This window comes from Myodes glareolus, chromosome 7 (genome assembly GCF_982192425.1).
Source record: "Myodes glareolus chromosome 7, mMyoGla1.1, whole genome shotgun sequence".
In the NCBI taxonomy this organism is placed as follows: domain Eukaryota; kingdom Metazoa; phylum Chordata; class Mammalia; order Rodentia; family Cricetidae; genus Myodes; species Myodes glareolus.
In genome coordinates, this window is record NC_142032.1 from 53,374,180 (window position 1) to 53,388,328 (window position 14,149).

Genomic DNA, 14,149 nt, shown 5'->3' on the forward strand with positions numbered 1-14,149 from the left:
CTGCCCTGTCACCTGGGTACTTTGTCCCTTTAAGAGACAAGTTCCGCCCATTTTCAATCTCCTCTTTCCCAAAGGACCTCATGCCTTCTCTCTTCTTTCTTTCTCTGCCATTCTTCTTCTTAAGAGGTAGCTCTGCATTCTCCACCTCCCCTATTTCCTCTTCCCCCCACAACTCTCTTTCTCTCTCTTCTGCATAACCCCCTTACCCTTATACCCACTTACCTTTCTCCATTGGTAGTGTGCAAGGCATCCTCCAGCACTACCCAAAAAATAAATTCTATATCCAAACTCTCTACACATGGGTATCTGTCTCCCACCTGCCACAACGACCTCCACCCAGACCTACCAGTGTCACCTGCCCTGATATAAATCCTAAATCACAATAATAGGGAGGTTTAACAAACACTGAAGCCATATGTTAAACTTCTATTGTAGAAGTTTCCTAAAATATGTACGTATACACATGTAAAAATAGTTTAAATGGAGTTACTCTGCATGGGGATAATACCCCAAGTGGACACCATAGACTAGCAAATTGCTCAGTACCAAAAATGAGTTGCCTCTTTCTGATTTGTTGATCAGTGGGTTCACAAAAACCTTCAAACATTATAGGCTATTGCCATTGCTCTCTGGTTACCCTCCAGGATTTGATTTTAAGACCATGTTAATGAAGAAACCATGTTCTTCTGCCATAGAAAATTAAGAAATCAAGCTGTTACTCACCTGGAAGTTTCATCTAAAGAAAACTGGATAGACTTCACAGTGCTGGAAGATGCTGTGCACATTACTAAAGGAGAAAGGTAATTGTCAGTTTTACCTAACTGTGGACCCTAAGTGCTACAGTGGAGACTAGCCTGGTAAGATTTGCCCCCTGGTGCAATAGCGGTATGAATGTCATAGGAGTAACTTGCTACTTTCTGCTTGGATTTCAGATTCACTTCATAAGATTGATTTTACTTCTGGCACTATAATCAGGGAAAGTATCTGGGGCTAGTGAAGTCTTGACACTTAGGGGGAACCTAATGTATAATTCTCCTAAACAGGTACAGAATTAACCTACTCTAATGACATTACTAAACCTATAAATTAGTGCACCTTTCAATACTGAGCAGATAGGCTGCTTCTTTACAGATGCAAAGACTCACAGTTGGTCAATGTACAGAGACTAAGAGACTGTTCAAGCTTAAATGGAATATCTTTATCAAACCCTTCTTCCCAGGACTCAGGGACCATCTAGAAAGAGGAGGAGGACAGATTAGAGTAGATGGCTACTAGGAAACAGTGTCTTCTGGAGCAGGACAACTGTATAATAACTCAGAGGGATTGTCAAACCTGTGGGAGCCCACACGTAGTCAGTTTTCATCTGGAGTCCATTCTGACTTACAAGTGATTTTAGTTCAAGCTTGACTGCTCTGCCAGAATACTTGAGGGCTGTGAAAATTTTCTTATTAAGGCCATGGGAAAGAGCACTTTGCCCATGAACACACACACACACACACACACACACACACACACTCAAAATCTTTTAGAAAAAATACTGGTGATACCAAAACTTAAAGACATTAAAGACATTGAGATTTTAAAAAATACTTATTTGCCACATCCACGGCTGTCACGCCGGTGTAGCAGAAATGCTGACTGGACGGACTGAGGCTGGAGGATTAGGGGTCTGTGCTCCATGGAGTTTATGCCCTGGGCTGTTCCCTGGCAATCAGCTGTGGTATTGATGCCACCTGAATTGCCATCTGCACTGACTCGATCCTCGCAGTCACTGGCACCACTGAAGCTGTTCCTTTCTTATTCTTTTGTTCTATTCTCGTATTTTGCCAACAGACCATGCTGTTCCAATGAATGAAACTGCGGAAAGCCTTTAAAGAAGTAGCTAGTTCTGGGAATTGGGGGTCATCGTTAGAATAATTCCTTAATGATGTGGAGCAGAAGGAGTTAGTCTTACTGGGAGAAACCTTAGTAGCCTTCTGCAGAGAAACAGTTACAGCAGCCCCCACTAGGCATCTGCCTGGGAAGACACGTACAGCTGCAATTAGAAAGCAGATGGTGGTCGCCCCCACGCTGACCCCAAAGCCTGGTAATTACCTTGATCCATTCCCATACACAGAAGGCCTATAAGGCCTTTCCTGTGGGCAGAAGAGGCCTAAACTGATAACAACATCCGAGCCTGGGAATCAGGAAGAGAGTTGAGATCAATGGTGTAAAACAATCTCAGAGAAGTGTGACATCATGTCTTTGAGCAACAACCACAACTAGCATTTAGAATAGACAATGGACACATAAATTTGCTGTTCTTGTTAAATGACAGTGCTGTTCCTTTTCTTTGTTTCTATTCTATGATCTGATGATGTATGCCTTTGCCAAGTTCCTTGATTGTAAAAGTATAAAAGCCTTAGGCTAATTAAAGTGAAAACACAGCAACATATTCAACTACATCGAGTGTGTTTGCTTGTCATTTCCTTCACCGTACCCTGAAATCTCCTGTCCCTTCGTCCTGTTTTCCCTCGGTCTGAGTGTCTCCACGAGAGACAGTCCGTGGCACTTATTCAAGGACAGAAATGGTTGTGTGATTAGACACTGATAGACTTTCTGTGCTGTGCTTTGTTCTGTTTTGTACATACAGAACAGAACATACAAGCAGACTCTGAGGTAAACTCAGGGCTATGCAAAGTAGCCTGGCAGCCTGGCAAATCTATCCTGTGTTTTGTGTCTAAATTTCTTCCAATCTGACATTTCCTTGATCCTCATACCCCTACCCAGAAACCCTAGCCTATTTTTTAGAACAGGTTCTGATCCAAAGGATCTACAAGACTGGTGCAAGCTCAAGGCAGACAAAATCCCAGCATGGAAAGCTGAGATAGGCACAGAGACTTGCCCCTACAATAGGAGCTATGACAATTATTGACTGTTCAGAATTCAACTTTCTTTGTGATATTACCCAATACAGCAGATAGTCACACACCAAAGAATATTTGGGCAGCACAAATTGAACTTTATTATGGGTTAAAATACTGAGAACAAGTAGTTAGGCAGATGTAGGTGGGAGTGGATCTGAAGAAGATGGGGATGTGGTGTGAACATGATCTAAATACATTGTGTAAAATACTCAAAGAACTAATGCAAGTATTATTTTAAAAGAAAGTGTGTTATTCATCTTGGGCCTACAGGAGCCCACAGAAGGCTTGAATTTAAAGGGAACTTGTACTGTTAAATCATTGACATTACAGGGCCCAGTGGGGGCCCTGTAACCTTGATTCTTGATATTTTGATGGTACTTACTCAGGACTCACATAAGACCCTGTTTGGGCCTTCAGAGAATAAGCGATTATGGAATACTTGTGACAGTGGAGATGTGATATGACATGCTTTGTTGACACCCCATGAAAGACCTTACCCTTTCAGAGGAGTGGAGGCGGGTGGGTTGAATGGCAGAAGGGTGGGAGAAGAGAGAGGAGGCAGAAGTTGAACTGTGTTTGATATGCAAAATGAATAAAAATTTTTAAATCTCTTGCAAGCTCTAAAATAGCTCTCTTAATTAAGATATTTACTTCCCTGCTCCCATGACCACCCTTCCTCCATCCCACCCATCCCATTCCCCCAAGCTCTCCCGAATCTTACCATTCTCCCTTCTCTCTACCCATCTCCCCTTACATCCACCCTCCCACCGCCCATTTACCCAAGTTTTGCCTGGCATTCTTGTCTCCTTCCAATATCCAGGAGGATAACTATGATTTTCTTTGGGTTCACCTTCTTATTTAGCTTCTCTAGGATCACGGATTATATCCTCAATGTCCTTTAATTGTGGCTAAAATCCACTTATGAGTGAGTACATACCATATTCCTCTTTTTGGGTTTGGGTTACCTCACTCAGTAAAGCGTTTTCTACTTCCATCCATTTGCATGCAAAATTCAAGATGTCATTGTTTTTTACCGCTGAGTAAAACTCTAATGTGTATATGTTCCACACCTTCTTTAACCATTCTTCTATTGAGGGGCACCTAGGTTGTTTCCAGGTTTTGGCTATTACAAATAGTGCAGCTATGAACATAGTGGAACAAATGCTTTTGTAGTATGATAGGGAGACTTGACTCTAGAGGGGTGCCCAGGTCCAAGGAGAGGTCCCCATATTGTTCCTTGGGCAGCAGAGGAGAGGGTGCCTGAACTGGCTCTATCCTATAGCCACACTGATGAATATCTTGCATATCACCATAGAACCTTCATCTGGCGATGGATGGAGATAGAGACAGAGACCCACATTGGAGCACTGGACTTAGCTCCCAAGGTCCAAATGAGGAGCAGAAGGAGGAAGAACATGAGCAAGGAAGTCAGGACCACGAGGGGTGCATCTACCCACTGAGACAGTGTGCCTGATCTAATGGGAGTCCACTAGCTGGACTGGGAATGATGGAGGATGTGATCAAACTGGACACTCTGAATGTGGTTGGCAATGAAGGCAATGAAGGTTTTGATTCTATTGCATGAACTGACTTTGTGGGAGCCTGATTTGTTTGGATGCTCACCTTTATAGACCTGTATGGAGAGGGGAGGACCTTGGACTTCCCACGGAACAGGAAACCCTGACAGCTGTTAGGAGTAGAGAAGGAGAGGGAGGTGGGAAGGGGGAGGGAAAAGGGAGGCAGGGAGGAGGTGGAAATTGTAAATAAATAAATAAATAAAATTAATTTATCAAAATGGAGAAAATAAAAAAATTAAAATAAAAAGGTAAGCAATTTGACCAAGTAATAAAAATAAGTAGGATTACAGAGTTCTGTAGATCATCATAGGATGATGAGAAAGCTGGGACAAGCAGAGCAGATGCAGAAGAGAAAAGGGAGAAACTCAGTTCATTTGGGAGACAAGGGATAGATAGGAATATTCTATATACACAATCTATTGTTGATGAGAAACCTAGAAGTAATTTTGGAAAAATAGAAAAGTCAATATAACAATTCCACTGTTTGATCACCATTCCTAATAGTATTCCCCAGTAAAAAATGATTAGCCAATACACTTGTTTTCAGAATCTTTGAAACAAATTGAAGGTTTATTACTCACCCATTCAGAGAATAGTGACTCTGAGGAACTGGGGCCCTTGGGTCACCTTCCCAGATGCAACATAAAACCTCGCAATTGAACAGAAAAGTTATCTTGAGATTTACTTGTAATGATTTTCTTCCTAAGGTTTCCTTTCTCATCACTATATTTTTTTTCAATATCAAAGTTCCTAAGTGTGAGAAAATGTGATTTCTGTATTTCCTGGGCTTTGAGCTTATGAAGTTCAGGAGAAAGTTTAGAACAGTGGCCTGGTTCTAACCCCAAACCTACCACAAATAGACTTATATACAGTTTAGAGAAACAGGCTTACTAGGAGCTATAACAGGCCTAATTGAGGGTGCTGTTCACCCTAAAAGCAACAAAGAGATGGAGGGACTAGAGGAAAGCTAGGACAGTCTCATGCCATGCTATTTGCTTCAAACTTTCATGACTAGTGAATCTTCAGTGTTAGACTCCACTAGAGAAGAAAATAAGGTCCAGAGTGCCCAAGAGCTATTTGCACCCAGTGAGAATACCTGGTCCCAACCTTCAAGCATGTGGCAGCTCACAAGGCCTGGTTTAAGGCCCTCCTTCTGCATCACTGAGGGCTGATGTCCCCATTTCCTGCCATTCTGTTGTACCTGAGTCCATGAAAACAGCTCATGGGAGCATCACTTTTCCCTTGGGTGATCTTTTACATTCCTCAGGATACAATGTGTGAAGTTTCAGTTTATCTTTGAGTTTTGATTATTGCTGTTGTGTCCCTCCTTCTCAACAGGCACGAGTGGCTTCTCAACAAACGGATGTCACTCTCTAAGGCTCAGAACCCCAAACACCAGGTTGTATTTAGACCTGGCCAACACTCATCCAAACCCTAGCATAAAACTACATCAGCATATCTGGAAAAATCCTAAAGAAATATCATTAATGCACTGGAAACAAAATAAACTCCAAATTAGTAAAAGGAGGAAACACTGAATGAGAGAAGTTAAAATATATAGAGCAGACAGCATAGGAAACACCAATGAAACAAACACACTCACTGAAAATTATGAACAAACCAGAGAAATACACATGTAGACACATGTTGAGAAAAAAGAAAAATTCTGGAAGAAAATATGAAACAAAAAGGGAACCTCTATTGATTATACTGTAGAAAGAAAACACAAATGATCAGTAAATGTTCGTAGGATTAACATAGTAGAAATGGCCATTCCATTAAAAAAAAATCTACAGGTTCAACATAATCCCCATCCAAATTCCAAGAAAATTCTTTACAAACCTTGAAAGGATAATTCTCAACTTCGTGTGAGAAAACAATAAATCCACAGTATCTAAAATAATCCTAAGCAAAAAAGAACTGCTGAAAATATTCCCAACCCTGATTTCAAGCAATACTATGATCTATAGTAATGAAAACTTCATGGTATCGGCAAAATAAAAGATCGGAGGATCAATAGAAACAAATCAAAAACCCATACTTAAATTCACACATCTATGGACATCTGATTTTTATAAAGTCAGAAATACACACTTGAAAAAAGGAAAGCATCTTCAACTAATGGTTCTGGTCAAACAGAATGTCTGCATGTAGAGGAATGTAAAAAGACCTGAATTTGTCACCATGCAGAGAACTCAAGCCTCATGGATCAAAAACAACATAAAACCAGACATATTGAACCTGATAGAGGAGGAAGTGGGGAATAACCTTGGGCATAGTCACAGAGGAGGCAAATTCCTAAACAAAACACTGAGAGCACAGGCACTAAGATTAATAATTAATACAATTGAAAAGCTTCTGTAAGGCAAATAAAACTGTTGATCTGACAAAGATGCAGGATACAGATTGGGAAAAGGTTTTACCAACTCCACATTCAATAGAGGAGTAATATCCAAAATCTATAAAGAGCTCAAGAAATTAAATGTCAAAAAGCCAAATAATCCAATTAAAATTGGGGTGCAGTACTAAACAGAGAATTCTTGATAGAGGAATCTCAAATGACTAAGAAACATTTAAGGAAATGTTCAACATCCTTAGCCATCAGAGAAATGAAACTCAAAGCTACTTTGAGATTCCATCTTACACCAGTCAGAGAGGCTAAGATCAATAACAAAAGTGACAGCTGATGCTGGCAAGGGTGTGGAACAAGAGGAATGCTCCTCCATTTCTGGCAGGAATAATTCATTGTGGAAATCAATATGATAGTTCCTCAGAAAACTTGGAATCACCCTCAAGACCCAGCAAAACCACTCTTATGCATATACCCAAAGGACTTTCCATTCTACCACAAGAACACTTACCTCAACTATGTTCACTGTGGATTTATTCATAAATATCCAGAACCTGGAAAAATCAAGATGTTTGTCAACTGAGAAATGGATAAAGAAAATGTGGTACATTTACACAATGGAGTATTACTCAGGCTTTTTTTAAATGACATCATGAAATTTGCAAAAAAATGTATGGAATTAGAAAAAGTCATTCGGAGAAGGTAACCCAGACCCATAAAGACAAATATGATATTATTCTCTCATAAGTGGTTTTAGCCATTAAGTAAATGATAATCAAGCTATAATCCATAGTCCTAGAGAGGTTAGATAAAGAGGAGAGTTATAGGGTAGAAGCATGGATCTCCCCAGGAAGGGGAAATAGAATAGATTCTGAAGGAATACTGGGGGGCAAAGGAGATGGGAACAGAGTGATCAGGTAGCATACAGATAGAGACAGAGAGTATGGGAAGAGACAACAGGAAATGGGGAACACAAGGGGAAGTTATGAAAACATAGCATAGTAAAACTTCCTGGAATCTATGAGAATGACCCCAGTGAGGACTTCTAGTAATGGAGGTTATGGAGACTGAACTGGCTATCATATTTTAAAAATCACGAGATATTTTTGTTCTTTTTATTATTTTTATTGAGCTATGCATTTTTCTCTGCTCCCCTCCCTTCCTCTGCCCACTTTAGCAGCTAGGCAACATTTCCAGTGGTGGACCACAGTTACATTTGGTTGAGTTGTTGGCTGAGGATGACCCATGGAGATCCCTAAACAACCCACACTGATTATAGGACAGAAGGTCATTCTCTGAAAACTGACAACTGGGCCCCATTTCCTAGGACAACATCCACAGAGCTCATTGTACAGAGAGAAGTCTAGCTAGTGAGGGTTTGGAGATTTCACCCTTACATTCTAGTGCATTTGGCACAAGAAGGTACTCTTCAGGTTATGGAAATAGAAACCTGAACACCAACCCAGCCACAAAGCCCTTCAGCCTACAATCTGTTCTTCCAGCTAGATGTACTGGGGCATAGAACTTTTTGGAGTAGCCAACTGTTTCATTTAATTTAAGGCCCATGCCACCAGAGGGAGCCCATACCTTACACTGCCAGGATGGCCAGGAACTGGAGATTGGCTAGATATAGGGTATCTTCTACCCAGAGATCTAGCGTAGAAGGACCAAACATGACTGGGGAAAAAGTCAATGAAATTATTCCTAATGATATTCTGCTATACTTGTAGATCAGTAACTTATCCAGTCATCATCAGGTAGGCTTCCTCTGACAACAGAGGGGAGCAGGTGCAGAGGCCCACAGCCAGACATTATGCAGAGAGGGAGAGAGAGAGAGAGAGAGAGAGAGAGAGAGAGAGAGAGAGAGAGAGAGAGAGAGAGAAAGAGAAAAAGTCTAAATTTTAGAACTTCATCAAGTCCCTTCCCTGGGAGATTAGGGAACCTCTTGGAGAAGGCAGAAAGATTGTAGGAGTCAGAGGAGATGTAGGACACTAGAAAGCATGACCCACAAAATCATCTAAGCAGGGCTCAAATGGGCTCCCAGAGACTGAAAAAGCAAGCATGGGGTCTGCATTGGTTGGCACCAGGTTCTCTACATTTACGTTATGGCATTTAGCTTGGTTGGTTTGTGTGTGTGTGTGTGTGTGTGTGTGTGTGTGTGTGTGTGTGTGTGTGTGTGTATTTTCTAACTGTGGAAGATGATGTATTTCTAGTTCTCTTGCTTGCATTTCAGATTCTTTTCCTCCTAATGAGTTGTCTTGTCCAGCCTTGATATGAGGGATTTTGCCTTGTCTTATTTTGTTTTGTTCTGCTGGGCTGTCTTCTTTTAGAGCTCTGTTCTCTTCTGAAGAAGAAACAGAAATGGAGTGGATCTTGGGAAGAGTGGAGATGGAGGGTAGCTAAGAAGAGTGGAGGAAAGGAAAATTGTGGTTGAGATGGATTGTACAAGAGGAAAATCTATTCAATAAACAAAAGAGGAAAAAGAACTTTACTGCTTCACCATAGAAGTGTAATTTGTGAGATCATGATTGTGTCAGGCTAAGTTGCACACTTCAGAATATGTCCATATATCAACATATACTGATTACTGCTTAAAATTAAATTTCATTTGTCCATTAGTTACAATGTATAAAGAGCATTAAAGCATTTCAGAAGTGTGGTACCTTACCCTGTGCTTTGGGATTATTAACATGACAGTATTACACACAATTTTCACAGGAGAAATTACTTGCACACTCTATCAACAAAAGCATTTTTTCTCTTTTGAAGAAAGAGAAATTAAACATCTATTGAACATAGATGAAATTACATTTTGCTTTCTAAATTAAAGGTTTAGTTAATTTCTAAGTTGGTATAGAAGTTTCTTCTGTCTATGTGTTGCTTTTATTGGTTTTGAATAAAGAAACTGCCTTGGCCTTTTGATAGGGCAGAACTTAGTAGACAGGGAAAACTGGACTGAATGCTGGGAGAAAGAAGGTGGAGAAGGAGATGCCATGGAGCCACAGCCAGAGACAGACATGCTGATATTTTGTTGGTAAGTCATTGACACATGGTAATCACAAATAAATGGAGATGGGTTAAATTAATGTGTAAGAGTTAGCCAATAAGAAGCTAGAGCTAATGAACCAAGCAGTAATTTGAATAATATGATTTCTGTGTGATTATTTCATGTCTAAGTTAGCCAGGCAGCCAAAATAAAACTAGCAGCTCCTTGCAACAATTAGCATACCAATGTGGGTGATTACATCCACATAAAAGCCTGAGAAAGCTTAAAAATTAATTCTAAACACAAAAGACCAGAGTTAAGCATGGTTTACTAGTGACATTTATTTGGATGGGCTCTGTTTGGTAGAAGCAAGCAGCATGGATCCTTTAGGAGAGGTTTTCCTGATTCAGCCATAGCAGGAAAAAAGTCATGCCATTTTGACTTGCCGGTGTTCTAGGATGTCCTGCCAGTGCAAACTCTGACTCTTTCAGGTGAGATGTCCATCTATAGAGCATTTGAATGGGATTTGTGAGAAGATTGCTGCAGCATGATTAATGGTGAAATGGACTGTCTGTGTGCCTGAGAATGGGGTGGTGTGCATGTCTCTCAGCAGTGCAAGCAGCTCCACCATGGTGGACTGGGCAGAAAAGCAGGTAGTACCATATATGTCACAATAAAGGACCAGCTTAAGATTCAGACTGGGCTGGCAAGCAGGATGTACCATATATACTATTGTAACAACACACACTAAGTTGTTTTAACCATTTATTTATTTATTTATTTATTTATTTGAAATTTCCACCTCCTTCACTCTGCACATTTCCCTCCCATTCCTGCATTTCTATCCCTCTTCATCACCAATCTTAAGTGAAGTCAGGGAGCCCTACCCTGTGGGAACTCCAAAGCCCTCCCCCCTCTGTCCAGGTCTAGAAAGGTGTGTATTCAAACAGACTAGGCTCCCAAAAAGCCAGTGGATGCAGTAGAATCAAAACCCAGTGACATTATCATTGGCTTCTCAGTCAGCCCCCATTGTCAGCCACATTCAGAGTGTCCAGTTTGATCACATGATTGTTCAGTCCCAGAAAAGCTGGTCTTGGTGAGCTCCCACTAGATCTCAGTAACAGAGTCTCAATGGGTAGACCCACCCCTCACAATCCTGACTTCCTTGCTCATGTTCTCCCTCTTTCTGCTCTTCATCTGGACCTTAGAAGCTCAGTCTACTGCTTCAATGTGGGGCTCTGTCTCTATCTTCATTCATTGCCAGATAAAGGTTCTATGGTGATATGCAAAATATTTATCAGTGTGGCTACGGGAGAAGGCCAGTTCAGGCACCCTCTCCTCTGCTGCCCAAGGACCTAGCTGGGATCATCCCCTTGGACACCTGGGAGCCCCTCTAAAGCCAAGTCTTTTGCCAACCGTAAAATGGTTCCCTTAATTAAGATATCTAATTCCCTGATCCCATATCCACCCTTCCTCCATCTCAACAATCCCACTCTCCCAAGCTCTCCCAATCCTCCCCTTCTCCCGTCTCTCTCTCCATCTCCCCTTTCCTCTATCCCACTCCCACCCCATGCTCACTTCTTTTGTCAGGTGATCTTGTCTACTTCCCATTTCCAGGAGGATAAATATATCTTTTCCTTTAGGTTTACCTTATTATTACCTTATTAAATTAGCTTTTCTAAGATTGCAAACTATAGGATCAATGTCCTTTATTTGTGGCTAGAATCTACTAAAGAGTGAGTACATACAATATTCATCTTTTTGGGTCTGGGTTACCTCACTCAGTAAAGTGTTTTCTACTTCCATCCATTTGCATGCAAAATTCAAGATGTCATTGTTTTTTACCGCTGAGTAGAACTCTAATGTGTATATGTGCCACACCTTCTTTATCCATTCTTTCATTGAGGGGCACTTAGGTTTTTCCCAGGTTCTGGCTGTTATAAATAGTGCTGCTATGAACATAGCTGAAGTAATGCTTTTGTAATATGATTGGGCATCTCTTGGGTATATGCCCAAGAGTGGAATTTCTGGGTACTGAGGTAGGTTGACTCCGAGTTTCCTGAGACTGATTTCCAATGTGGTTGCGTAAGTTTGCATTCCCACCAGCAATGAATGAGTGCTCCCCTTACTCCATATCCTCTCCAGAATAGGCTATCATTGGTGTTTTTTAAATATAGCCATTCTGACAGGTATAAGATAATATTTTAAAGTTGTTTTGATTTGTATTTCCCAGGTTGCTAAGAAAGTTGGACATGACCTAAAGTATCTTTTGGCCATTTGAAATTCATCTGATGAAAATTCTCTGTTCAGTTCAGTACCCCGATTTTTTAATTGGGTTATTCAGAATTTTAATGTCTAGTTTCTTGAGTTCTTTATATATTTTGAACATCAGACCTTTGTCTGATGCGTGGTTGGTGAAGATCTTCTCCCATACAGTAGGTTAACTTTTTGTCTTAATGACTGTGTCTTTTACTTTAAAGAAGCTTCTCAGTTATAGGAGGTCCCATTTATTCATTGATGCTCTTATTGTCTGTGCTACTGGGGTTAAACATAGAATGTGGTCTCCTGTGCCCATATGTTGCAGACTATTTCCCACTTTCTCTTCTAGCAGGTTCAATGTCGTCAGATTTATATTGAGGTTTTTAATCCATTTGGACTTGAGTTTTGTGCATGGTGACAGATTGGATCTATTTTCCTTCTTCTACAGGTTGACATTCAGTTATGCTAGAACCATTTGTTAAAAATGCTTTCTTTCATCCATTGTATAATTTTAGCTCCTTTGTCAAAAATCAGGTGTTCATAGGTTTGTGGGTTAATATCTGGATCTTTGATTCAATTCCATTGGTCAACGTCTTTGTTTTTATGCCAATGCCAAGCTGTTCTCATTACTGTAGCTCTGTAATAGAGTTTGAAGTTAGGAATGGTAATGTGTCCAGAAGTATTTTTATTGTATAGGATTGTTTTGGCTATCCTGGTATTTTTTGTTTTTCCATATAAAGTTGATTATGTTCTCTCAAGGTCTGTGAAGAATTTTGTTAGTATTTTGATGGGGACTGCGTTGAATCTATAGATTGCTTTTGGCAGAATTGCCATTTTTACTATGTTGATCCTACCAATCCAAGAGCATGGGAGATCCTTCCATTTTCTGGTACCCTCTTCTATTTCTTTCTTCAAAGACTTAAAGTTCTTGACAAGATCTTTCACTTCCTTGGTTAGAGTTACCTCATGATACTTTATGCTATTTGTGGCCTTCATGAAATATGTTTCCCTGCTTCTTTGTTCTTTGTGTATAGAGGGGCTACTGATTTTTTGGAGTTGATTTTGTATCCTGCCAAATTACTGAAGGTGTTTATCAGCTGTAGGAATGGCTTAGTAGAGTTTTGGGGGTTGCTTCTGTACACTATCATATCATCTGCAAATAATGAAAGTTTGACTTCTTCCTTTCCAATTTGAATTCCCTTGATCTCCGTATGCGGTCTTATTGCTATAGCTAGAACTTCAAGCACTATATTGAAGAGGTATGGAGAGAGTGGACAGCCTTGTCGTGTTCCTGATTTTAGTGGAATGACTTTAAGTTTTTCTCCATTTAATTTGATATTAGCTGTCTGCTTGCTATGTACTGCTTTTATCATATTTAGGTAAGAACCTTGTATCCCTAATCTCTCCAAGACCTTCATCAAATGTCTGATCTCCAAAATATACAAAGAACTCAAGAAACTAGACACTAAAACTCTAATCAACCCAATTTAAAATGGGGTACTGAACTGAACAGAGAATTCTCAACAGAACAACTTCGAATGGCCAAAAGACACTTAAGGTTATGCTCAACCTTCTTAGCGATCAGGGAAATGCAAATCAAAACAACTTTGAGATACCATCTTACACCTGTCAGAATAGCTAAAATCAAAAACATCAATGATAGCCTATGTTGGAGAGGATGTGGAGTACGGGGAACACTCATCCATTGTTGATAGGAACACAAACTTGTACAACCACTTTGGAAAACAGTGTGGTGGTTTCTCAGGAAACTGGGAGTCAACCTACCTCAGAACCCAAGACTCTGACTCTCTTTGGACAGAGTCTGTGACTGAATCATCTTTGCAGTGTGGTTAGAGCAGCTGAGACATAAACCTGCACCACACGTGTGAATGAAGCTGGACACCTGCAGTTTCTGACCTCCTTTTGGAAGCCTGAGACAAGCCACTTCTAGAAAGAGAAAAACTCAGACCAGAAGCACAAGTGCCCTGGGCTTTGTGTCTTCTCTCATTGTCTATTAAACAGCTTCACAAAGAAGCTTTTTCTTCACCCAGTGACCATTGTTCAGTCTCTA